The sequence below is a fragment of the Macaca nemestrina genome, chromosome 4, assembly GCF_043159975.1.
Source record: "Macaca nemestrina isolate mMacNem1 chromosome 4, mMacNem.hap1, whole genome shotgun sequence".
In the NCBI taxonomy this organism is placed as follows: Eukaryota; Metazoa; Chordata; class Mammalia; order Primates; family Cercopithecidae; genus Macaca; species Macaca nemestrina.
In genome coordinates this window covers 164,578,017-164,605,934 of record NC_092128.1, presented here as the reverse complement: position 1 = coordinate 164,605,934, position 27,918 = coordinate 164,578,017, and the positions used below count along the sequence as shown (strand labels likewise).

At 34.3% G+C, this 27,918-nt stretch overlaps 1 long non-coding RNA gene across 2 annotated transcripts in view; it reads left to right on the top strand.

Moving 5' to 3' along the window:
* LOC139362593 (uncharacterized) overlaps positions 1–25,175 on the top strand; it is a 41,701-nt gene extending 16,526 nt beyond the window's left edge. Inside the window, exon 4 of one of the 2 annotated variants that reach the window (XR_011621746.1) lies at positions 25,030–25,175. This is a non-coding gene — a long non-coding RNA (uncharacterized lncRNA). Of the gene's footprint in view, positions 1–8,248; positions 8,448–25,029 lie in introns of those variants that run through there. The other variant, XR_011621747.1, reaches the window with a different exon arrangement.
* Positions 25,176–27,918: the final 2,743 nt, after the last annotated feature.

Genomic DNA, 27,918 nt, shown 5'->3' with positions numbered 1-27,918 from the left:
CCAGCAGATTTGGTGTTTGGCAAAGGCCCTTTTCTCGGTCTATGAAAATAACACCTTCTATATGTGCCCTCACATAGTGAAATGGGTGAAAGAGCTCCCTTGGGCTTATCGTATAAAGGGATATTTCCCAATCATGATAGCTGTGTGTTAAGATTTCAACATCTGAATATGGGTTGGGGTGGGTGGGGAGGACAAGCATTCAGATCATAACAATGAAACTTAAAATGATTTTATTATAATTTTTTAGATATCTCGTTGGTACAAAAATGGAATCACATTAATAAAAAGAATAAAATTATAAAAAGGCATATATTAAATACATTAATGTGGATATAAAATTGACTTATCAGAAATATGAGAAAATGTCATTGAATTTTAAAAAATTAATGAGTGGAAGGAATTGTAGGCCACATGTAGTAAAGAAATAATGAGTGCATCTAGAGACAGTTCTGAGGAATTTGCCCAGAAAGAAACACAAGAAAAGTAATTAGCCAAAAAAAAAAAAAAAAAAAAAAAAGAAGAAGATTTAGGAACTGCAACACATATTTAGTAGGACTTTCAGAAGATAATAGAGGAAATGTCAAAGAAACAGTATATGAAGACAAAAATTAATTATGCTTTTCTTAGCATTTTAAAATACTAAGAAGTCTCAGATTGAGAGTGCCAAAATATAACTACAAATAAAACCACTCTGAGGCCCTTTGCAGTAAAATGGAAGACCAGTTACGATTAAAAGGAAAATTATAGGAACTCCCAGATAAAAAGGAAAAGAAATTTTAGAAATATTAATTATATTGACAGTAAGTTTTTAATCAATAATATATGGTAGGGTCACTGAAAAAAGTTGGCCCAGCGCGGTAGCTCACGCCTGTAATTCCAGCACTTTGGGAGGCCGAGGCGGGTGGATCACGAGATCAGGAGTTCAAGATAAGCCTGACCAACATGGTTAAAGCCCGTCTCTACTAAAAATATAAAAATTAACCAGGCATGGGGGCAGGCACCTGCAGTCCCAGCTACTCAGGAGGCTGAGACAGGAGAATTGCTTGAACCCGGGCGGCAGAGGTTGCAGTGAGCCGACATTGCGCCACTACACTCCAGCCTGGGTGACAGAGCAAGACTCCAACTCAAAAAAAAAAAAAAAAAAAAAAATTTAAGAATTACATCAAAAAAGGTAAATTATCCATCCAGTGCACCACCATTCGTAATTGATGTGGATAAGTAACTACAAAGAGGACTCACATACAACATACCCCTCACTTTAAATCTGCAAGACAGATTTTGGTAAATGGCAACCTATATGAAAGCAGCATGGTGCCAAAAAAGATGACTACAATAAAAGACAAAAATATATTAGCAAGCTAACTGTCACATGTGAAAACAATAATAGTGACCAAATCATTAGAATTTAATTACTAAATAGAATCAATAAGGACAATGTGAAAAAGTGTTTCCAAAGTGGTTAAAATTTGCTAACAGTGTCTTACTTAACAGCCAGAGGCTAGAGGCAGTAATTATTAAAAATACTTATTTAGATATATAAGTTAAAGGTAACAACTAAGAGAGTAGAAGAACTAGGTGTAACTTCTAAGCCATCATAGGCAAAAAAAAGATTCTGAGTTTGGTATGGTATAATGTGTTGGTATCAAGAGATAAAATACACAACAAGAGTTAAAGAATCAGCAAAATCATTCTAATTAACTTACATTAGTGAAAGAAGATGGGCCTGAAGCAAGCCTTGCTATACAATTAATTGATTCATATTTGATATATATAAATCCAAATACTTAGTAAAGATCTCCCCAATCCTACAAATATAATATTTCCTGTGCCCCACCCACGCACCCCTAGTCTGGTGATATATCTCAAATCCTGTGTTCTCTGTCTAGGCTCATTTACTTCTTAGAACCATCAGCTCTTACCATTGTTAAAACAAAAATCTAAAGGCAATTTTCTTAGTGTTGGTATGTTGGCTACCTATTGTGGCTACCTCTAGATCAGTGAACTGAAATACCGAGCCTGTGTCAAAACAAATATGTTTCTCCCTTTGAATTTCTTTCCATGGGGATGTTTTGCTTGTTGTGCGGGATGCCTTTCCTTTGCTCCTTCAGATTCACTCTCCAGACTTTTCAACTCTATTTCTACTACGTGAGGCTGACCTCTAAATCAATGGGCTCCCTTGTGTCCTGCTGTTCTAGTTTGGCTCAGTCTACTAGATGTCTGCGTTAGAGGAAGAAAGAGGGAAGACAGTAGGTCAAGGTATTCATTCCCCTGATTCCTTTTCTGTGAGGTGGATTTGAACTGTGCAATTAATTCAATGTCACTGCTGCTCTCAAGGGAACCTCTATTCCGTACTTTTCTTCTATCAGGTTATTATCACCGCTTCCTTTCCTCAAGGGTTGTGGTTTGATGTCTCTTGACTACTACTGAGCTCAGGTCACAGAACAGTCATATATGCCTTGTTTACATCCAATAAACTGTACTCAAACTTCGAATTTGACTATGCCATCTGGTTCTTATAGAAACCCTGTTAGGTATGTTGTTTATTAAACATATAATTTTTTTTTTTTTTTTTTGAGACGGAGTCTTGCTCTGTCGCCCAGGCTGGGGTGCAGTGGCATGATCTTGGCTCACTGCAAGATCCACCTCCTGGGTTCCCGCCATTCTCCTGCCTCAGCCTCCCAAGTAGCTGGGACTACAGGCGCCAGCCACCTCGCCTGGCTAGTTTTTTTGTATTTTTTAGTAGAGACGGGGTTTCACCATGTTAGCCAGGATGGTCTGGATCTTGTGACCTCGTGATCCGCCCGTCTCGGCCTCCAAAAGTGCTGAGATTACAGGCTTGAGCCACCATGCCTGGCCTAAATATATAATTTCTAAGTTCTGCCTTAGTTTTCCTATACTAAATGCATAATTAGGGATTTCTTTGTTGCACAAACATCACAGAGCGTACCTACACAAACCCAGATGGTATATCTTACTACATACCTAGGCTACATGGTATGAACTATTGCTCCTAGACTACAAACCTGCACATCATGTTACTGTATAGGGAAAGGACTCCCTATTTAATAGATGGTGCTGGAATAACTGGCTAGCAACATGCAGAAGATTGAAACTGGAACCCTAACTTTCACCATATACAAAAAATAACTCAAGATGGGTTAATGAAATTAAATGTAAGACCTCAAACTACAAGAATTCCTAAAAGAAAACCAAGGAAATGCTCACTTGACATCAGCTTGAATAAATAATTAATGGCCAAGTCCCCAAAAGCAACTGCAGTGAAAATGACATTGACAAAGAGGACCTGATTACACTAAAGAGCTTCTGCACAGCAAAATACATTATCAACAGAGTCAACAGACAGTTTACAGTATGGGAGAAAATACTTGCAAACTATGCATCCAACAAGAGTCTAATATCCAGAATGTACAAGGAATTTGAACAAATCAACAAGCAAAAACCAAGTAACCAAATTATAAAATGGGCAAAAGACATGAACAGACATTTCTCAAAAGAAGATATACAGGTAACCAATCAATATATGCAAAAATGCTCAACATTACTAATCATAAAAGAAATGCAATTCAAAACCATAATGAGCTACGATCTCATACCAGTTAGAGTGGTGATTATTAAAAAGTCAAAAAATAATGTATACTGGCCAGACTGTGGAGAAAAGGGAACACCTATATACTGTTGATGGGAATGTAAATTAATTTAACCACTCTAAAAGCAGTCTGGAGATTTCACAAAGAACTTAAAACAGAATCACCATTTGATCTAGCAATCCCATTATTGGGTATAAACCCAAAGAAAAATAGTTCTACCAAAAAGACACATGAACCCGTATGTTCATCACAGCAGTACGCACAATAGCAAAGACATAGAATCAACCTACATGCTCATCCATGATGGATTGGATAAATAAAACATGGCACATATACACTATGGAATACTACACAGCCGTAAAAAATGAAGTCATGTCCTTTGCAGCAACATGGTTGCAGCCGGAGGCCATTATTCTTAGTGAATTAATGAAGGAATGGAAAACCAAATACCACATATTCTCACTTAAAGGTGGGAGCTAGACATTGAATACACATGGACAAAAAGTTGGTAACAACAGAGACTGGGATTTACTACAAGAGGAAAGCGGGGGGTGGGGGGTGTGGACTGAAAACCTACCTATTAGATACTATGCTCACTACCTGGGTGATGGAACTATGTGTACACCAAACTTCATCTTTTGAGTATATAGAAAGGGAAGTTTCAGGGAATTTGTAGAAATGAGGAGTCATCATATTCATTTGACATTTTTCTATTTCTTTGACTATCTGAACTACAAAGGATTTTCTTACAGAAAAGTATACTAAAATATAGAAACAGATTCTTCTCTCCCTAGCAGCCATTTGCCTTCTCATTTGTATTTTTCTTTCCCAAATCAACCTTCTGTAACAGAGGCTGACAGAGGCTGCAGATTGTTAAAGTGTATCTTCCTAATCTTTTAAATAGGAGTGACCAACACAACTCAGTTCTCTTTAATGAGTTTTCAGGGAAGACTATTTGGAGTAGTGAGGGATTTGGAAAAATATTTCCAATTTAATAAATGAAGGTATTAAAAGAAGAAAACTTTGTTCTTCATTCTTTTCCTTCCTGCTTCAAATGCTGCCGTATTTGGATATAATTCTTAGAGACAAGACATTTAACTTTATACTATGAGGGAACATATTACCACTACAAGGAAGATAGAAGAATGGAGAGCAAGAACCTGGGTCCTCTAGGGCTTAGTGAACTGATCTGAAACAGCTAATAATAAACTTCTGGTTATGTGAGATAACTGAATGTGGTTATTTTAGAGTCACAATTAACTGTGCATTCTGTTATATCCAAAACAATTGATTTTTATTGATATAGAAAAGAAGCTGCAAGTCACATAAATTCAACTTAAATCATTTAAATGAAAAATGCAGACTTTTTAGCTTACATATGCAATAATGACTCAAAATACATCTCCATTTCAGATAGAAAGAAGGCAGGGAAGTCAAGGGTAGGAGTTAAATTCTGTTCCTTTATGACCTAACCTATGAACTAATTAAATTGCACGTATTACATTTTTAAAACATTTTATTTATTTATTTAATTGAAAATATTATATGTATTTATCATGTACAACATTATGTTTTGAAAATGTATACATTGCAGAAGGGCTAAATTAATCTAGTTAATAAATGCATTATCTCATATACTTATTTTTTGTGGTGAGAACACAAATTCTCCCTTAGTCGTTTTCAAGATGCAATATATTATTATTAACTGGAGTAATCATGTTGTACAATAGATCTCTTAAACTTATTTTTCATATCTAATGCAAATGTTATATTATTTATGAACACATCCCTACCCCACTCCATCCCCAGCCTCTCCTAACCACTTTTCTAACTCTGCTTTTGTAAGTTCAGCTTTTTAATCTTTCAAATATAAGTGAGACCATGCATGATTTCTCTTTCTGTGCCTGGCTTATTTCACTTAATATAGTGTCTTCAGGTTCATCTACATGGTTTCAAATGGCAGGATTTCCTTCTTTTTAAAGGCTGAATACTATTCCATTGGGCATATGCATCAACTTTTCTAAATTCTTTCATCCATTGATGAATACTTTGCTTTCATATCTTGGCTATTGTGAACAATGCTGTAATAAACATGAGAATGTAGAAATCTCTTCAAAATACTGATGTCATTTCTTATGTATGTATAACCAGGGAAGGGTTGTTGGATCACATTATAGTTTTATTTTCATTTTTTTGAGAAATTTCTCTACTGTTTTCTGTGTGACCGTAGCAATTTACATTCCCACCAGCATACTTCTCTTATTGAAGAGAATTTAGTTCCGTGAACACACCTAATTCCTTAGAAGTGAAAGGAATTTTTTTCTTCTTCTGGGCAATACTGTGTCCAGAATAAAATTCTGTTACTATGAAAGAACAGATGGTGACAATGTCCTTTATTTTTGCATTTATTTCTGTGGCCAAATATCCATGTACTCACTTCTCACAAATGATACAAACTCTTCCCATCTCCAGCAAAAAATAAACAAACAAAAACAAAACAAACAACCCTTCCCTACTAAATTACAATGTCATTAAACATTAATGAACAATGGATAATATACAGCAAGTTCCAATATGGATATTTAGTTTAGATAACTAAAAGACAAATTTACACTCCCCATGTCAAAAAACACTGAATTTGGAATAGACTAACAACAAAAATCTGATTTGAAACAAGGTGAAAGAGGAAACAATAGGCCTTATTCAAAGTATTTAACAAATGTCACTAAGCAGGACACCGCACCTCAGAAGTAATTCCCTTGTTCATGGTCCTGAGTGCATTTTGGCTGTGCCCCTGGGAAATTTTCCTTGTATAGTAATTTGCCCTGGTCAGGGTAAGAGGATATTGGAGAATATCTTCCTAGGGAGTGAATGTAAGTTTGGTGTCCTGGGGGTTGCTTATTAATTGTATAATCAAAGCCTCCGCATATCAAGCTGTTTGTGTCCTTGCTAATATAATTAACTTGAATGACTTAAGGTCTCCATCCCTTAAAAGGTTGGGCTGTACATAGTGACTTACCTCTAAAAGGCATGGTATAAAAAAGAGGAAGAGAAAAATAATTTTACAAGCACTCTCTCAGTCAGGTGATCAAGGATAGCATAAAAAAAGATACCATGTTGGTGATATGATAAACATGGCACTTTACCTTTGTGATTTTTTCTCAAAAATCCTAGTCTAATCGTAAGAAAAACACCAGAATCTGAATTGAGGGAGAGTTTACAAAATATCTGACCAGTACTCCTCAAAACTGTCAAGATCTTAAAAAACAAGGAATATCTGAGACACACTTATCTTCTAGAGGTGCATAAGGAGATAATGGTCGTTAAATGAAGTATGGCAACCTGAATGGGATACTAGAACAGAAGAAAGAACAAGAGATTAAAAATCATAAACACGTGAACGCAATACTGACTGCAGTTAATGAGAAATTCAATAATATTTGATTAATTGTGACAAATGATCTTATTAATGCACGATGTTAATGACAGTGGAGACTGGGAGCTGGGTATATGGGGACTCCCTCTACTCACCTAGCAGCCTTTCTGTAAATCCAAAATTCTGTTAACATAAAGTTTATTAAAGAAGTCTTAGCAGGCATCTTGTCTAATTGCTTCAAATCAGTTTAATTCTGAATAAAAGTATCCAAATATTGTTACTAGACATAATTTTAATTCTGAAGTGTATTGTCTTCAATTAAATGTTCTCTGCTCTATCTTGATCCCTCACCCCTCTTACCTTATAACAAAATAATGACAGATGTCTTGCTTTCCTACAGGCAGAGCTTGACAGTGCATCTGCTTAGCATCTATGGGATTAACCACAGGTGATCACTGTAAATTAAATTCTAGGCTTAGGGTTTTATGCCATACAAGTGCTGTTCCTTATGACTCCAGAAACCTGTAAGGCAGGCTTGTTTCTAACCTCCCCTCTACTCTGAGCAATTTTCCAATTTTAACTGGCAAACATGATTAAGTTACCAATCTTCCCTAATGTGAAGAATATGAAGCAATTGAATATCCTAAGATGTGTATCTACACATTCCTGCAGTGTGTAGGACTTTGGTTCTAACAGTGAATAAGATCACTTTGTCAGAATATGTGCTTCTTGCCAGAATGTACAGCTACATTTTTAATCTAAGAAAATAATTTCTAAGAATTTGACTTGAAGAACACCTGTCATATTTGAAATTATTAGAAACAGCTAGGATTAGTCTCATGGCCACTTATTAGATACTTGTGTATCTAATAATCTTTGCTAGCAATGCAGAGGATAAATCACCAAGTTCCATAATTCCATACAATAGCTTTCATGCAAATCAGTAAAAGTATGTCACAATTGTGATTATATTATTAGCTTCTCTGTCTTGGAAACCATTAGTAAGGACTCATTAACAGTGGGTGAGAAACAGTAACAAAGATGAACTATTAGGACATTGTGTACAGGTTTACACAAAGGGTGGGCAGATTTTTGAGTAGATCATGAGAGAAAGAGTAATCCAGGGTTGGATCTTATAGATGCATTATTCTGACTACTGTACAGTTTTCGTATATACTGTGATTTGTTGAAGCAAAAATCTGCTTATCAGGTTACACCATTGTTAAAATTTTTTTCTACTGTTATTTTTTTCTCTTTCTGCTAGGATGCATATCCTCCAGGCTGACAGTCCCTAAAGCAACCCAACTTTCCTTTCTTTATGTACGTAGCCGAATTTTTTAGGCTATTTCACAAGTATCCTTGTGAATTCCCTATCAACATTCAGTATCAATGTGAACTGCACTCCATTGAACTCCAGCCTGGACAACAAAGTGAGATCCTGTCTCTACAACAAAAGGAACAATTGAAATAAGTATGATTACTAGTTCATTGTGAAATTAATACAACTGTAGAGTAAAATATTTGTTTTGTTTCAAAGGATATTCACAAAATTTTTTATGTGTATTTGGTAAGTTTTAAAATTGACAATCACTCAACTCTTTATGAATGAGCTGCATGATTATATGGTAATTAAACAGAAAATGACAACAAAGGTTCTAAATAATATTAAGACTAAACAATTATGTTATTTTAATGATATGTAACACAATCATAAATTATATCACAAATTATATAATGAATATAAAACAATTATATTATTTTCTCTAACAGAGAAACCACATAATTTCTACCAATTATTTTACAAATGTAAGAACATTTTTTTCTTCAATCCATGTAGAGAAAGTTGAAAATAGCTGCCGGGCGCGGTGGCTCAAGCCTGTAATCCCAGCACTTTGGGAGGCCGAGACGGGCGGATCACGAGGTCAGGAGATCGAGACCATCCTGGCTAACACGGTGAAACCCCATCTCTACTAAAAAATACAAAAAAATAGCCAGGCGAGGTGGCGGGAGCCTGTAGTCCCAGCTACTCGGGAGGCTGAGGCAGGAGAATGGCGGGAACCCGGGAGGCGGAGCTTGCAGTGAGCTGAGATCGCGCCACTGCACTCCAGCCTGGGCGACAGGGCGAGACTCTGTCTCAAAAAAAAAAAAAAAAAAAAAAAAAAGAAAATAGCTCACCACCAGATAGAAGGATGACCTTTCCAGTATAACGTAAGAGTTTTGTTTTTGCTTCTGTTCATTGTAAATCTTTACTTTGATTTTATTAAAAATATATTAAACTAATTTTTGGCTGAGTAATGATAGTAAAGCCCATTGATATTTTAATCAATACAAATTACTTGCTTTATTTATTTTTATTTATTTATTTTTGAGACAGAGGCTCGCTCTGTCACCCAGGCTGTAGTGCAGTGGCACGATCTCGGCTCACTGCAAGCTCCCCTCCCCCCCGGGTTCCCGCCATTCTCCTGCCTCAGCCTCCCGACTAGCTGGGACTACAGGCGCCGCCACCACGCCCGGCTAATTTTTTGTATTTTTTAGTAGAGACGGGATTTCATCGTGTTAGCCAGGATGGTCTCGATCTCCTGAGCTCGTGATCTGCCCGCCTCGGCCTCTGGGATTACAGGCGTGAGTCACTGCGCCTGGCTAATTACTTGCTTTATATGTTGCTTGCTCTACTTTCATTTCCTTTCAGGTTCTCACTCATTTTGTGTTTAATCTGCTTAGAAACATCTTGTTACCCCAGAATAAAAATTTTCTTCAAAAATTACATATATCTTAATAATGACACGGTCCTAGTATCAAAAGTCTTTGGCCTACAACATTGGCAAAATCTGAGACCATCTATTTCTTGAAACACAGTCCAGTGCCTTCTATCATTTGGATCCGGTCCAGGTTTACATAATCATGCCGATGAAACCATTCCAGAGAGGCTAATGAACAAAACGAGAATATGCTTTCTTTTCCAGATCAAGAGACAATTCTGCTGATAAAATCCTGGTAACTGCCAGATTGAATCAGATCCATTGTCTTCCAGACCAATGTCTCATATAATATTTTTACCTGTAATTTCATTTGACGTAAACTGTAACTGTTTGGGATGAGACTCAGATATGATAACCTGGGTTCAAACATCATATGGGTTTTCATTGATTCAGGAGTCTTATCCACTATTAAAAAGTGTATGAAACAGTTTCTGTTAACTCTAATTTTGACAATTTAATGCTGAAAAGACTTGCTCTGTTAATGTTTATTCTTTGTTGCTTTATGTATTATTTATATCCATTGTTTTATATATTATTTATATCCATTGTATATACATATATTCTGATATGTATGTTTTGCATAATTTCCCAAAGATTTCCTTTAGAATTAACTTGATATCTATAAGAACAATTAAATGTATCTATTTATTGGCTTCTTTCCGTTATTATTCTATTTATATCCATTGTCAGTGTTTACATTTTCTTCAGAACTCTTTAAACTCCCCAAAAATGGCAACATTCTTACCCTTGAATCAATTTTATCTCTTTTTTAATACAATAATTTAATTGAATGTTTTTTGAGAATGAAAATTTTAACTTGAGATATAGGCAGATAGGTATATATATATATATATATATAAACGTAGTGATGTAGAAATATAATATGTATTGGTATCTATATATAGTGGTTATTTATTAGTTGAATTTTATTTATAGTGTCTTCACTTTTTCTATAGTTTCACTAAATTTGTCTACTTTTTCTGTCAATCACTGTGTAAGGTGTGCTAAAACCACCCAATAAGATGGTGGATTAGACAATAATTCCTGTATTTTCATCTTTCTTTACGTATTTTGAAACTATAGTGTTAGATACATGAAATTTGGAATGTTTTTAAAATCTGGCATATTGAATTTTCAGTTTGAGATATTTTAATACTCTTTATACTAGTGTTTTGTTTGCTTTCTTGCTGTTTAGCTATTATTTACTGCTTGGTAATTTTTTTTTCTGTGTATATTCCATCTTTAATTTTTAAATTTTGATTGTATTATCTTCTGGGTGTGTTGTTTGTCTCTACTGTGAATGACATGTAACTACACCCTTTTAGACACACACACACACACACACACGCACCACACACACACACGATAGCTAATGCAGCAAATTCAGCATCAGAAGACATTGAACTACCACTCTAATGTATAGATAAAAACTAAGTTTCCTTGCTGGATACAGGGAATGAAGTACCCGCCTCTCCAAACTCAACTTCAAGGAAATCCTCAGTGATTGACTTTGCAAAGTGGGTGTCTGTGTACTCCAGCCCCCTCAGCCCTTTAGGTGCAAATTCTGATATGTATGTTTTGCATTGTTTCCCAAAGATTTCCTTTGGAATTAACCTGACATCTATAAGAGCAATTAAATGCATCTTTTTATTGGCTTCTTTTTCATTTCATACTTTCCTACTTGTATTCATGCAGACACCAAATAAATTACACGTACTCAAATCCATTTCTCACGGTCTGCTTCTGAGAAAACCCAAAAGAAAAATCAAAAGTTCCAATTTTTTTGTTACCTAGGAAATATATTCATATGTATATGTATTGAGTTTTTGCTATGTTAAAATTTATTTTCACCATCTCATTTTGCCTTTTTTATGTTCTCTATGTTTATAATTTTCTTTATAACTTGGAGTACATACAGGGACGACATGCATTATTTCAGAACTTACTTTTATCTTTATTTCATTCTACCCAAAGGAAAGAAAAGGAAGCCTGAAGTTAATTTTAAAGAGAAAATGCATTTGCAATACAAAGAGGATAAGAAAACCTATATATGTTAAATACACTAGAGCAAGAATTTAAAAACAATTCTAGAGTATGATTTCAAATTACCTGTCCAAGAGACAGGAAAATAGTTGTAAATCACGGAGGACTATTTGATACTCAGGCATGTGCTTTGATCATTAAAAAAGAGTTACAATATCAGAATATTATTTATTTTGTAACTTTGAAAGGGGAATACATTATAAAAATCTAGTAAGTATAACAACAGCAACTACCATTGATCAAGTGCTTACCATGGCAAAGGCATAGTGCTCAGAACATTTCATGTGTTCCCTCCTTCACTTTTCATCACAGCCCTGGGGAGTTTCACTGTTATCTCTGTTTTACAGATGAGGAATCCGAGGTTTCAATAGAATCAGTAAGTTGACCATGTGATAGAAAGTGCCAAAGTTACTCTGATGGGAATTAAATAAATAGTAGAAATATTTAAGCATGTTGGAAGAGGATGAACTTGAAAATATTTTTTTCTGAGGCAGTTAAAAATGTTTTGAAGTATTTAATATTTTATTCTGTGGTATATTGCTCTATGTCATATAATACTGTAATAAAGGTCCTATAATTTTAAAAACCATCTGCTATCTGAGCTTTCTGAATAATAGAACATTTCAAAAATATTTTTACTTCATAGATATCCCCCTTAATCGAGGCTCCAGATCTATTTTTCATATATATGTATTTTTCACATATGTATTTTCCATATATATGTGGCAAAATTTATTCTGCTTTTGAATAGAATTTTCATGAAATGAACAGAATCTTGTCATTGCTTTGAATGTGATAGGTGTTTCTAATATCCTATTTTGGTTTATTCAAACAAAACTCTACTCACCTGTAATAAACGTGCTATAAAATAGAAGTAAATATTGAAAAAAAAAATAAAATAGGAAAATGTTTCAGAGCAAAGAGCAACACATTTACTCAGCAAAGCTATACAATATTTTTGGGCTTGCCGTTTATTTAGTGGTCGTCAGTGAGGACTGGTTAATATCTCAAGCCCTCATATTTTTCCCCAGAAGCATAACACTGTCTCCAAATTCTTCACACAGATGTTGTCAGGGTCAAATAAAATGCTCTAAAAACTGTCAACTGCTATATAGAAGAAAAATAATTAGGTATTATTGTTAATAAAGTAACCATTTACAGGAATTTTTCGTTTATATTCTCCACTAATGTCTCTCTGATGGAATGTTTTGCCTTAGCCACTTAAACTGTGTGCCCCATAGATAACCTTTAGCATCTTGAATTTTTCTGATGCCAAATAAAAAATCTCTGTTCATTATCTTGTTGAATTAGAAGGCAATAACCCAACAAAATGACTCTGACTTTATTTCCCAGATGTTTGCTGTATAAAGATGTACCACTTGTTAGACTATCTCCCCAATAGAATTTCAGCTAAAATTTTGATGATTTGCTATTGACATGAAAGGTCATTTTAGTCCCCTAACCTTAGAGTTCTGAAACTTCTTTACTTCCAATGATCTGGTCCTTCAGTTACTGACTCTGTGTTCATGCCCTAGTTTTTGTTATTTCCAGCAACTACATTTCTTCCTTAATATCAACTCGAACCTTCACACTCTCCAGCCACCACTTCTTATCTTTCCAAATTCTTTATTACTTGAGAATTCCAAGAACATTTTTTTTTTCCTACCTGAACTTCCTTCAACCCTTTGACCTACTGCTGTTTGTCACCTCCATTATGTCTTCATTCTTCTCATTACCTGCTTTGGTTTCTATGAGCTATCATTATAATCATCATGTTGAGTGTATTTGGAATCCCCTTGTCCCTTTTCCTTCTGCATTTTGCCACCTTTAAAAAAACCCAATTTTAATTCAGTCAAGCTCTCTACCTGTTTCATGCTTGCCTCTGAGCAACTCAAAGTAGTTGAAGAAAAACACACACACCCACACTGACTGATCTTGCTTTTAACTCATGACTAGCAGCTTCCATTTACCTTCTGTTCAAAGATCCTACTCAATGTACCTGGTATATTTACTCTAGAGTTCTAATCTCAAGGACTATATCATACTTTAGTCTTCTTTCTAAAACATTATCTTCGTAAACTTGAAAAGGACAATGAATCAGAAGTAAAATACAATACATTTTTATGTGCTATCTACCTATGTCTGCAATTCTACTCACTGGTTTTCCACCTGGTTTAGTTTGTCTTGTAACTATCTAAGGCCAAAGACCAAATTCTAAACTTGTACAATGAAATTAACCTCTCTCAAATGATTTTGTTGTATACACTTTTGTACTTTCTATTATTAAATAACTCAGTGCAGAATGAATTTTAAAATATTTTTGGCTGCACAATCTCTCTGCTATCACCAACAATGTTGCTCTCTGCACTTTGGAGTAAAACTCTCCTGAGTTGTGTGTATTGGTTGAATCCAATTTTTCTTCTTCTATTCTCCCTTGAACTACACCACATCTGATAATACAACAATTACAGTTAAAGCTTCCAATGAGATTTGTTTGTTACATCTACTAGATTTTTTTTTTTTTTTGCTTTTATCTTACTTGAGTTATATGAAGCCGTTGGCACAGATGATCACTCACTCATACAGAAACAGGTTTTACTTTTTGGTAACCAAGACCCATGTCTTAATAATTTTTCTCTCATTTCACCTTTCAGTCACTCTTGTTGATTCTTCTTCTAAAGTTTTCATCTCCAGAGCTGAGCCTTGAGTTATCTTTGCTCTACTTATGATGACTTTTTTGGTGATCCTTTCCATTTTCTTAGCCTTAAAAATCATATAAATGTTTAAAACTTCACTTTTTTGCCTCAGGCTGAATCTCTCACCTGAGGTATTCCTATGAAAAACATTCATGTTTATGCCTCTGAGTCATCACAGAGTTAGATGTTTGAATCTTCACTTTGATTTTCAATCAGCCCTGAACTTACTTCTTTTTCAGTTGTCCCCATTTCAGTAAAAAACAATCCCACTCTTCCTATATTGGTTACACCAAAACCTTGGGGTCTTCCTGGACTCATCTATTTTTCTCTCCTTCCAAAGTAATTGCAAAAGCTAACAGTGTTTACTATACGTCAGATAGTGTTCTAGCTAGTACACACACACATACAGAAAGGAGAAAATTTCACAACTAGCTAAGATAGGTAACACAGTAACCTGTTTTACACAGATAAGGTATCATAAAAAGTTTAAGTGGTACTCTGCTATGTAGCAACAAACAGGCAATTTTGGGATTGAAGTCAAAGTGTCTGGGTCCAGAATGCATACTCCTAACAACTACTGTCTTACTTTCAAAATATAGTCAGAATCTAATCAATTTTCATGCCCTTCACTTATTGGCTTGCTATAAGCCACCATTGTCTCAACTATAGTATTGCAGTTGCCATAGTCTTTATTTATAGGCCTTACTAGTACACCCTCCTGCTTGTCTTGCTTCCTCTCTTCCTTTCTGGTCTCTTCAAGTATCATCTTATTCAAGAAGCTATCACTGGTCACTGTGCAGAAAATAACACTGGTCTTTTCTCTCTGCTACTTGACCTTTTATCCTTTGTAACTGAGCACTCTCTTAGATCAAGGTAAGTTTTCCTTTTTTCCCCATTGTTCTAATATTAGAAGAGTGCCAGATATTTATCAAATATTTGTTGAATAAATTAATAGTCCATGCATGCACTGAAAGCTTTCTGAGTTGTCCAGTTATGTAAGCTAAACTAAGCTGAAATACTATTTACCATGTTGTGCATAGTCTTCTTTTCAAAGGAAACTGACAAAATTAGTTGCTTATTTTAGCGATATATATCATCAATTATTGGACAATTTGATGTGCGAAAGTCTGGAACTTCTTTGTCATGTTCTATTCATAGGTAGAGGTAGAACATAATAACTATTCTACATCCATCGAAAGTCTAGAGTGAGACAACTTCCTAATTACCAAAATCTGATTTACTAGCTATACTCCTGAGATGGTTTGGAAGACTCCAGACACCATTCCTATACCCCTGGCTTGCTGGGGCACAGTTGTCCTGTGTATTCCTCAAATTAGTTGTCTCCAAAGTGAAGTGTATGTATCAAGATGATCTACTGGAGTATAAGAAGAAAACATTACAATGAATAATATTTAAATGTAGAGAAAAATTATTTTTATAATATTTAATATATAGATAAATACTGATGTTCTCACTTCATCTTAAGACAAATGGAGGGTTGTCCTACATTGTGTAAATATCCCCTAAAAAAAGAGAAGTGACAGTCTTACTTTCTTTTTCCCCTAACAAGTTATCATGCATGCAATATTCCTGTTTCAGGTTTAGTGAATTTCTAAATAGTATTATTTTATTTTAACAAAAGTAAGTTTTATAACATGAACAACCAGCTTTAAAATATCCCTGCAAAGAACCATTAGTTGACAATATTGGTCACAGTATAAACACAGGCAAACAAGCAATGGAGGAGCATAAACATTCTTAGAGCACATTAACTTTGTCAAGAACTACAGGATGAAACAAATGCCAATTTAAGATTTTTCAAGGGATGATGACAAAAATGGAAACAAAGTGAAACTAATTGGAAACATGTATTTAATGTCGTGAGAGTGTGTGTTATGCCTTGAGATGCTTGTTAATAATACTATTTACCCATCATCATTAGCAAAATTGTTAAGAACTAAGCACTAAGTGTCAGTGATGGTTTCATTGAGAGTAATAAGTATCAGCATTTATTTTATTGTGAATTTTTGTGAAAATAATGGATAATATAAAATATCAAATCATGTAGCATTATTGTTTGTTCATTAGTATTTTATTTTTTATTTGGTTAATTTTAATTTCTCTTTTGTAGATTTTTACAATATACATACATATCAGTATGGCAGTATAAGTAGTATAAGTATATAAACTATAAGCAAATCGTACATATATTTGGAGTATGTGCTCACTAATTTTAGAAATACAGGTCCATGAGTAAAATGGTTTGGCAATGAAAGGCTCATAATCTACATATGATATTCACATAAATCTCAAGCCATTAATGGAATTTGTTTATTCAAGCAATTGATTAATTTGATAAATATTTAAAATCCACTACACAGACCAGTACCATGCAGAAAAATAAAATGATTGAATTATTGCCCAAAGACCCACATTACAAAGGAAAATTTGGAGAATGTTTAGCTAGTTTTTCTTGCAACATGAGGTAAAATTAGACTAATTTATCATCTTGCATAAATATGAAAATAAAGCCCTCAAATATGATGTGAAGAACCAAATAACAAAAATAAAAACAATGTTTTCAGGTAGCAGTTAAATCATATTTATAAATAAATGAACTGATACTGATTTTCAACTCTAAAAGGTTATTTTTATATAATAGTTAAATTGGTAATTTAACATAAAAACAGTACATAATTTGTACTATACATTTTTAAATAGTGAATACTTTATGTACACATTCTTACACCAATATGCATGATATTGCTCCTGATTAATGAAAAATTGAAGCATTTTTAGAATAATACAATTATGTCTCCAAAGTATTAAAATATTGTTGTTGGAATATACAATATATATAATTACAATTAAATAATATTGCATATTTAAATATTTGTACATTTTTATTCATATTTATGGTTTTAAAACATAAATTTTATAAGAAAATTAAGTTTTGCAGCCAACTGAAAATGCAGTATTTATAATTCATTTTATTATTTAAAAGTTAGTAATATATTGAAAAATACCTAAGAAATAGCCACGAAAATAGTAAATCATGCTATCACCTTTTATATTATATTCACCAAAGATTAACTCTTTAAACTTCTCACTTAGAGTTAATGTATTTATGGTTATTTCTGAAAGAGAAAAACAAAATTCTTAAATTTTCAATCAAATTTTTAAATTTATTTTTTAAATGACAGTAATAAAACAGGGCTTATATTGTACTTTACAAATATTAAACCTTTTAGAAATGTTAGGAAAATACTGATACCATGCAAACAGATGTAATATTTAGTACAAATGAATACAAATTGACTTTCTGTTAAAATGTTTGTACTATCTAATAATAGGGAGCAATTATAATGTAAATGGTTGCAAGCATTTGACCTTTAGACAAAACTTCTTAACAGAAAGACAGGGCCGTGATTTAGGTATTAGAACATGGCACCTCCCACATCTAGTAAGTCAATTAAGCCAGTGACTTTTACCTCCAAAGCATCTGTCTCCATTAACCCATTTGTCATCTGCAATACACTGCTGACCCACATAGGTAGGATGATAATATCTCTCAACTTCTCCATTAAAATGTCCCCCTTACTCCTTTTTTTTTTTTTTTTTTTTTTTTTTTGAGACGGAGTGTCGCTCTGTCGCCCAGGCTGCAGTGCAGTGGCGCAATCTCCGTTCACTGCAAGCTCCGCCTCCCGGGTTCCAGCCATTCTCCTGCCTCAGCCTCCCGAGTAGCTGAGACTAGAGGCGCCGCCACCACGCCCAGCCCATTTTTCATATTTTTTTTTTTTTAGTAGAGACACGGTTTCACCGCGTTAGCCAGGATGGCCTCGATCTCCTGATCTCGTGATCCGCCCGCCTCAGCCTCCCAAAGTGCTGGGATTACAGGCGTGAGCCACCGCGCCCGTCCCCTAATGTTGAGCTCACACCAGTTTACCACTGAGACTACCTAATTTATAGTTCTTAAACACATGTCATTGTGGCATCTCTGCTTATCATAACAAATAATAAGAAGCAGCAAACAAGCAAGCCCAAACAAATGTGTTAGCGACCTGTGTCTTCCAAACGAAGTTGTGATTCCACCTTCTGATCTTCCTCTGCTATGCACTAGGCAATTTCCTTCCAGACTGTTTATCATACATCACACTCAAAGCTCAACCTTCTCCCACGTTCTTGCTACTATAACCTTTTTGATTGTTGCTCCTGGACACATATGACTTGTTCAATGCACTGGACCATTATACATTTAAAGGTTAAAGGATCATGCAAGAAATAGCTTTTTTTAGCACAGTACGAAAATGTTTCATAAATATATGTATGTATAGTACTGTGGTGGATTTAACTTATGTTCTTAAATATATTGATAGTCCTTCATCACAGGTGGAGTTGACCCTAGGTTACATACACAGTTTGTGGACAGGGAGCTTATAGGAGTTTATAGAAAGGGGGTATTGAAAGATTTGATACACAGGAAGTTTCTATGTATCTGTAAAAAATGATAAAATCAGTTACCTTGAACTTTCTAGAGTCACTTAGAAATATCTATTTTAAGTTTTTAGTAACTTCAGATTTTTCCATATAACTAAAACAGATAAAATCATAAAGTGAGTTATAAAATTACTTTAAAATATGTTAAAAACTCTCTTGATTACCAATATATTTATGAGGAGTTGATTTTCACCTTTTGCAATAAGATAAAAACTAACAAAGCAACTTACAGATCTTTTTTCTCTTTTCCCCCAAACTTAAATCACACTTTACGGGGAGGCTATTGACTTAAAAGAGTAGCGTTACAGTGTTTTCAATCACTTGTCAGAGCACATCTATGAAATCAAATTAAGAAACTGTTGCAAATGTGTTTAAATCACACACCCATGAGCACATCGAGTCCTAAATCCCTAACCACATGAGTAGAGCAGTCAGCACAGACAAATGCTAATGGAGACTCAAGAGACAGTCCTGTGGGAACCTACACAAATATGGTAAATATAGAACAGTAGCTGATTAGTAGTAGTGTTTAAATGGTGTTTTTTTAAAATCTGGAAATACAATTACTGCTTTATTAAAGTCAATTTCCTTTTGTTTAGTCCTGTGTGGACATAGAAAACTGCATTTCCCTCCTAATTACTCTATGTATGACTCATTTCTATAATCAGATTACCCTTGTCCTTCATTTCTCTAAGCTAAACAAATTAATTCATTTAATATCACTATTTGCCAGAAGGTTAATTATCTTCGTTTCTCTTCTCTGACCATCTCCTTTTTCACCCTTTCTTAAATAAGGTCAGCATCTAAAACTAGACACAATTAAAGAAACCTGATTGATGTAGAACAGCAGAAAGATTGCTTTCCATTTCTGCCATAATTATTTAATACTTCTCAGTATCTTATTGAATTACACTTTATCATGACATTTCACCATGGCCATAAATGTCAGTTTCAGTAATTATTAGTTTTCAACCTTATAGATAGCATTTCCCCCAAAAAGTTATCTTTGCAATTCATTTCTACATCAACAATTTGGGGGCTCTGACAGTACCATTAATCCTTGTCACACTCTCCTCCCATGCATTTATCTTCTACCATCAGACTAGTTTCGTAAAGTAGCATCACATACCTTCATCCGGTATGAAGCCAGTCCCTGTTAACTGTCACATGAAGTCAAAGCTCTTCTGGCTAGTTGCCAGGTGTTTCTCCTTTCATCCCTGGCCTGAAGGTGAGCTCTATTCGGTTGTATGCCGCTGAAGATTTCCCCTTTTTCAAAATCTTTGTAACGCTTTTTTGTAAGTTTCTATTCAATTATTTGTCTTTCCTGCCTTACTGTAATCTCACTAAGAACATAGATTCTCTGTTTACTGTTTTAGCTTTATAGCCTGGAATTTTGTGCTAGTGGTAAGATACTCAATATCTCTTTTATAACCAAATAAATAAAAAAGTCAATTAATATACAAATAATATTGTGAAAATATTTAATTAATATATAGTACTTTCATAATTCACGTTATTCTGCAGCCCATTAGTCATGTTTAAATGAGAACTTTTTTCTATCCTACAAAAGTGGGAAGGGGGAATGTTTCTTGGAAAGAGAACAACAAGGCAAAAGGGCAGTCCCTATGAAATTAACTATTTGTGCAGAGAGAGAGAAGGAGCAAGAGCACAAGCAGTCAGACTTGAGGTTTTTTTAACCCTCATCTAGGTCATAACTTCATAAAGAAAGAGCCACAAAACTATAAGATGTTCCCATAGTAAGAAGAAGATTGGATCTAGCAGGACTTTTTCTTATTTGTTCATATAAAAATATTTTTGAAATCCATTTCCTACTTTATCCTAAACTAAAATTATTCCAGATAGAAAAAAGTATATGAAAGTGTATTTAAACCAAGAAGAACTATAAAAAACAAAGTTCTCCTTTGAAAATATCAAATATTGAGTAATTATTGTAGTGTCAACTAATTGACTGTATTAGAGAATTGGGGCCACCTTAAAGAAAGTCATATACCTACATAATTTTAGAAGAGAAACAGTATTTGGTTTGTTTAGATTTAGAGAGGGACTTAAGAATTTGGGGGAAATGCTACCTATAGGGTTAATCATCAAATCTTGAGTGTTGTGTAGACATAGTTTAGAACCAGTAGTTCTGTTTTGTACTGAGGGTAGGTGTTGACTGTATTACAAAGGCTCCAGCTTAAAGAGTGTATTAGTCAGGGTTCTCTAGAGGGACAGAACTAATAAGAGAGATGTATAAATGAAAGGGAGTTTATTAAAGAGAATTGACTCACACACTCACAAGTTAAAGCCCCATGATAGGCCGTCTGCATGTTGAGAAACAAAGAAGTCAGTGGTGGATCAGTCCAACTCCCAAAACCTCAATAGTAGGGAAGCCGGCAATGCAACCTTCAGTCTGTGGTCAATGGCCTGAGAGCCCCTGGCAAACCACTGTTGTGAGTACAAGAGTCCAAAAGCTGAAGAACTTGGAGTATAATGTTCTAGAGTAGTGTATTAGTCCATTTACACAGTGCTGATGAAGACATAACCTAGACTTGGCAATTTATAAAAGAAAGAGGTTTAATGGACTTACAGTTCCACATGGCTGGGGAGACCTCACAATCATGGTGGAAGGTGAAAGGCACGTCTCACATGGTGGCAGACAAGAGAAGAGTGAGAGCCAAGCAGAAGGGTTTTCCCCTCATAAAACCATTAGATTTCGTGAGACTTATTCACTACCACAAGGACAGTGTAGGGGAAACTGACACATAATTCAATTATCTCCCACTGGGCCCCTCCCACCACATGAGGGAATTATGGGAGCTACAATTCAAGATGATATTTGGGTGAGGACACAGCCAAACCATATTAGGCAGGAAGCATGCAACAAAGGAGAAAGATGAAGTCTGGAAGACTCAGCAAGTCTGCTCTCCATGCTCTCCATCTTCTCCTGCCTGCTTTATTCTAGCCATACTGGCAACTGATTAGATGGCACCCACCCAGATTGACAGTGAGTCTGCCTCTCCCAGTCCACTGACTCAAATGTTAATCTCCTTTGGCAACACCCTCACCGACACACCCAGGAACAAGACTTTGCATCCTTCATTCCAGTAAAGCTGACACTCAATATTAACCATCAGAAAGAGCCTAAGACAAATACTGAATGAAGGACATGTTTGAGGACTCAGGATTCAACAGTATCTGCAAGAGTCATGTCGGGGATGGATCCACTAGGAGGGCCCAGAAGACTGACTGTGGCCACTTCTTTCAGCCTAGATGGCAGGAAGACACTTACTGCTAAGGAGTATTAATTCATGAGCTAGAGAACAGCACAAGAATCCAAATCAGAGCATAGATCCATTGTCCCATCATGATGAGGACATATAAAGAGTCTTCTACATATCAGCGATAACGAGGAGCAGAAGGATTATTAGAAGACTGAGCATTTTCCCCAAAGGAGACTATTTTAAAATGAAAATAAACTTAATTTCTTTTAACTTTAATTTTATAAAGTTCCCCTGCCCTTAGCAGAAATGGAAACCTGTAAGCCACAAGGAAAAAAAGTAAACACTATTATGCTTTCTAGCATATCTAAGGAGTGTGTGTGTATGTATATGTGTGTGTATATACATACATATATATATATAGCAATAGATAAATAAAGGGATCATGTTCCTGATTGGCACCAGGGTAGATGTGTCGGATTTCTTTTTACCTCTTCACAAATTTTCTCTATCAATTCGAAACCTGCATTCAGAGTCAGAATGCAAAGCCGTCTCACAAAATCCAGATCTATCATACTTGTCTAGGCCTGTCACCCACTTGTCCTTAATAGCTATCTCCTCTCAAAGTAAATTTTCTATAGTTATATTAATCTCTTCACTGCATTGCTTACTGGCCAACTGACTATATCATAAAATTTTATAAAACAATTTAAAATATTGATTTTGTATACTACTGTAGATGTCAATAGTTTTTAAAATTGGTTTATCATTTTATTTGGTTAAAATATAATTGAAGTTACAATGCCTAATTTAGCAATGGCAACCCTAGTGATATATTTTAAATAATTATTATGAGAGGCAAATTTCCTAGATAGGCTATAACAAACATGTCATTTACATAGGTCAAAATGCTAATCATACTCACCTCTTTGCTGCCACCAAATCTAAATGTTTGATTTTACTGCTTCTCTATGAACTTCTTTGAAATAAAAGGACTGAGTGAGGTAAAAGTGAAAGGAAAGTTCAGTTTAAATAACAATGTGGTCTGCATTCCAAGGGACGGCACTTTTGAGTGGTGCAAAGAAGTAGTAAGGAGCCTGGACAATGACCATTGCTTCCTGTTTGGGAATAAGAGAATGTGTGTACACAGATACAGGTGAATACACACAAACATACACATACACACACAATTTTATGGTTTCTTCTTTTCCTTATATCCAATACATACTCTATTGGTTGTGTCATTAAAGTGTGAGCCTTCAGAGGTCAGTTACTGTGCGGCATGCTCCTGATTGACAGCCTCCCTGACCTAACCATCGTGACCAGAAAAATCTTACTCTTAAAGTACCTGGCATCTCAGGCTTGACTTACATATTCTCATTTCATAAACATCTTCATAGAGTTAGATCAAGAATTAAGAAAATTGTATTACATAACATTCATGATATAGTATTTTTTCTTTTTGGTTTTGTCATCTCTAAATTGTGTGCTTTTCATGACATAGCAAATTATTTTAATAATCATAAGACATTGTTATGCCGTTCATAGAATACAAAAAGAAAGACTCATTATTACGGGCAATTACAATCTGTAAGTATCATTTCTGTCTGGCTATTAAATCTCAGATCAATATGAAAGCAGCCAGGAAGCAGAAGAGGTAATCTACTCACTAATAAACTGTAAATGAAACTCTGTGATTTATTATATTTTTATAATTTAATATGCACATAAATATTTCAATTGGTTCATTTAAATGTATTCAGAAACATACTAATAGATAGTTGGGTAACACCAAAGTCATGAGGTCTGAGGTTGTAAAATTGAATTATTATTCTAATTGGAAGTAACCAGTGGTAAATAATTATTTTACTTATAAAGTTATCATACTTCATATTTTACTCATCTCTTACTCACATAAGTTTCCCCAGGACTGTTCTTTCTTATTCTCTCCACTGGCCCAAATCCTGAAAATCCAGAATAAAGGACACCTTTGGAGTATTTTGACGTATATATATTGAAAGTATTTGAGGTATATGTTTATCACCTCTTTATGTTCTACAGAAACTGGTACAGTATGTTAAATACAATAGATATTGAATAATATTTCCTCAGTCAGTATACCTGTAACAGATTGTTAAAAGGAAGTTTCCTAACTCACTTTTTTCTGAGACATAACAATAAAAAGTGTTGCATTTCCAAGCAGCTTGTAAGACATAACTCCAAGCAGCCATAATAGGTGATAACGATTCCATTTACACAAAACTCAAGAAAAGGCAAACTAATTTGTATTGATAAAAAGCAGGCAATGATTGTTTGGGGATGGAAGGGTAAGGCAGAATGGATGAGAGGCTGCAACAGACTGTTAAAGGGAAGTTTCCCTTTAACTGATATACTGACTCAGGAACATGTGCTTAGCAAACAAAACAAGTTGTTGAACTGTTTCTCTAAAGTGGTTGTGTCATTTTACATGCACATCCTCAGAGTATCAGAGTTCCATTTCCACCGTATTCTCTGCAATACTTCAGATATAGCCTCTTTTAATATTAGCCATTTAAACAAGCATGTCATAGTATCTCACTGTGGTTTTTAATTTGCATTTTATTAATAATGATGTAAAGCATCTCTTAATGTGTGTATTTTCAATTTACATAAGATAACATTATAACTTACAGAAATTATTATGTTAGAGAACTCACTTATATCTATCATAAAAGGTATAATTAGAAAGACCTAAATTCTAACCTTCAACAAGGTGAAGAATGTGTGCCTTTTGCTTAAAGTCTATGGGTACAATACCACTTGAAAAGATTAAATATTTGTTTCCTGCAGCTGGAGATTTGGGGAATTGATGGCTGACCCATGCCTGAGAAAGATGAAGGAGGGAGTTTGACTAGAGCAGCCTGTGGTGACTGAGACTTGGAATAAGGCAGTGAAGGAGAGGTATGGTCTGTATTGAGAGAGTTGTGGTTCAAGGAGCCCCACATGGGACACATGACAACAGAGAATGAAAACACACTATTTTAAAGGATGCTTTAAAATAACACCTGTTCTGTAAAACCTTTTGCAACTACAAAGTTTTAAAGGATAAAATTTAATAATTTTGACACTGTGAAATACTCACCATAATCAAAATAGTGAACATGTCATCATCCCCCAAAATTTCCTGATGCCTCTTGGTAATACCCGCCTCCCATCCGTTCTACTTTACCCTTCCATCCCCAAACAATCATTGCCCGCTTTTTGTCAATATAAATTAGTTTGCCTTTTCTTGAACTTTGTATAAATGGAATCATCTAATACATACTCTTTTTTGGGGAGTGGAAGGTCTTGGCTTCTCTTATTCACAAACATTTTCAGGTTCATCCATGGTGTTGATTTTATCAGCATTTCACCCATTTTTGTTGCTAATATTTCATTTGATGGGTACATTACAATGTGTTATTTATTCACCTATTCATAAGCATTTAGGTTGGCTTTGACTATTACAAATATCTCTTACAATAATTGATACATGATATATGGACATATATTTCCTTTTTATTCCTTTGGGTAAATGCCTAGGAGTAGAATGGCTATATCATATGGCTGACATATGCTCAGTAAACAAAACAAAACAAGTCGTTGAACTGTTTTTCTAAAGTTGTTGTGTTATTTTACATACACGTAGTCAGAGTATCAGAATTCCAGTTCTACCCTATTCTCTGCAATACTTCAGATAGTCTCTTTTAATATTAGCCATTTAAACAAGCATGTCATAGTACCTCATTGTGGTTTTTAATTTGCATTTTATTAATAATTAACGACGTGAAGCATCTTTTAATGTGTGTATTTTCAATTTACATAAGATAACGTTATAAATTACAGAAATTATGCAGTTTATATGACTTTAAGTGACTATAAGTCTGTTTCCTGCTTTTACAACATACCAGCTTTAACTGAATGAACTATACAGTTTATTATTTCAATGAACATCTCTTAACTCAGTAACTCAGTAAATCCGTAATATGTTGTTTAATTACATGTTAAATGTTATGTGAAGTTATTAATGTAGTAGATTCTTTAAAAAACTACTTTTTAAGGAAACAGGGTAATTTTTGGACTATTATAACACAAGGCAAAGCATTTGTGAGAAGTTAGCATATTGACAAAAATAAATGGTAAACTGAAGGATGATGTAAGGAAGCTCTACTAGATTTTTTTTAATGTTTCAATACAGATTTAAAGAAACTGCTTCAGACTGTAAACACTACACTGAGTGTCACCCAACAAATAAATGAAAATTAAATGTAAAATCAATAAAATATGAATACAAAGTTAATTTCAAATTATTTTGTTTCTATTAAATACAAACATTATATATGGCAAAAGGTGATAACCAAGAGTCTCCAAATCTACAGTATATGTGTTTTGAATAATATTATATTTATATAATTTTTAATCTAGCACAGGCAGGAATTTATGTTTCATCATCTTGGACTTACTCTGTTTTGTTCTGTTTACTAACTATCCATACATTTCTCCCAGTCTACCTTGTAACTTGGTTCATAAAAAATCCTATAGGTATTCATTGGTTGAATAAAAATCTCTCAGTAATATTTTCTAAAAGGGGGGAGGGGATAACCCTAATGAACAGCCACAAGACATTTCCAGTTTGATGAATGCAAGTCCTTTGACATTACATTAGACCTTTTGCATTATTGATCTAATGAGGAAGGGAAATATAAGAATGGTGATTTAATATCAACCCTCAAAACTAAGACTCTGACAGCATCCTGTGCTGTCTACGAGGATAATTGTAACAAGCTGAAAAGAAAACTCACCTTAATAATTTGCCTCATAGTGAAAGACAAAATGATCACAAAAAATATTTATTTTGCCAAAGGAGACATAGTCTGATAAATCTTAATTTTTGACATAAATTTTAAATAAATTTTGCTTTGAAAAATGAAAACACTGGAAATTAAAAAAAAAATTTCTACTCATTATGGCATATTTTAAGAACTCTGTTTAATACTTTTTTTCAGCACCACTCAAAATGGAGGGTAAAATGAATTACTTTTTGGGGGTAGAAATCTAAGAAATATTTCCTCTAATTAGCTATAATGTTTTCATGGAATATGATTGATCTGTCAATTTGTATGATATTACATCAACCTTTTAAATACTTTATAATCATTTATCCTTACAAATATTCATTTTCATAAGTTTTGAAACATAACATCAAAAAAGGTCTTTCAAAGCAGGTAAAAATATGTGTGAAATATGCCATGGAAAATTTAGTAAATAGCAACTGACGGATCTTGTACTTTGAGACCCAAATGAAACTGACCATATAGTGTAAGGAAAAAGTCTTGAATGACTCCAGTTGTCTCTGAGAATTGATATTGAGAGCACTAGAATAGATAATATATTAATATATGTCTATAATATACATAGACCCATACATGTATACATACATCTATACATATACATGTAGGTATCTATCTGTTTAACTATTTCATAAGCTGATATTCCCAATTTAAATTCCACACTAGAATATCTGTTCTATTCCCCAACTCCTTTTTATATGGTTACTCCCTTTTCCAGCAGTGCAACCTATTGTCCACAATGTATAATCTCATTTGTCAGTCTTAGATTACATTGAAAGCAGTTCTAAAATTATCAATCCATGCCAATACAAAAATATTGCTAACTGGGTTGCAGAACCTTTTAGAAAGT